Source organism: Hyposmocoma kahamanoa, unplaced genomic scaffold (genome assembly GCF_003589595.1).
Source record: "Hyposmocoma kahamanoa isolate Upper Pololo Valley unplaced genomic scaffold, ASM358959v1 244, whole genome shotgun sequence".
Lineage (NCBI taxonomy): Eukaryota > Metazoa > Arthropoda > Insecta > Lepidoptera > Cosmopterigidae > Hyposmocoma > Hyposmocoma kahamanoa.
Genome location: NW_020653761.1, coordinates 257,695 through 258,352, shown reverse-complemented (window position 1 = coordinate 258,352; position 658 = coordinate 257,695).

The following is a 658-nucleotide window of genomic DNA, read 5'->3' as shown; positions in this document are numbered from 1 at the left end:
TTTTCAGTTTTGTCAGATAACACCTTTGTCCACTTACCCCTTCAATTTTCAATATTACAAAATGACAGTTTGTACATTTTTTCGTGTAGTTGAGAGTGTACAATAACATTGTTCGTAAATGTTAAATAAGTATGTGACAATATTAATACAATTTGCAAATATTTCTTTCCAAATATGCGCACGAAAATTTATTGACTTCAAAATTTTGCACGAAAATTTATAGACTTAAAAATTATTTTTGTGTGAATTTTGAAAAAAAGAAACCGAACAAAAATTTATTTTAATAATAGACATAGCAGGTTAAGCGGTTGCTAGTATAATTTCGACACGTGTATGTGTGGTATTTGTAAATGATGTTCAAGGCGACGTTTTCCCATTCAATTAGTTAATAAAGTCGCGAAGTAGTCATTATAACAGGTGATGTATTAAGTACATTAATATTACGTAGGTAATTGTCAATAACAAAATTAGGTAATTCTCGTGTCGGCAAGCTTTAATATTTCATTTGATCGTCTCACAGGTTCGTTGTTCGTTGATGCGGTTACGTGTGGCGTCTTAAGCCTCTATTAGTTTCTGATATTATCAAGGGAATTAGAATAAGCATATAGTGTTTTTCAAGTTGACATTACCATCGTATAAATCTAACAGTGCAATATCA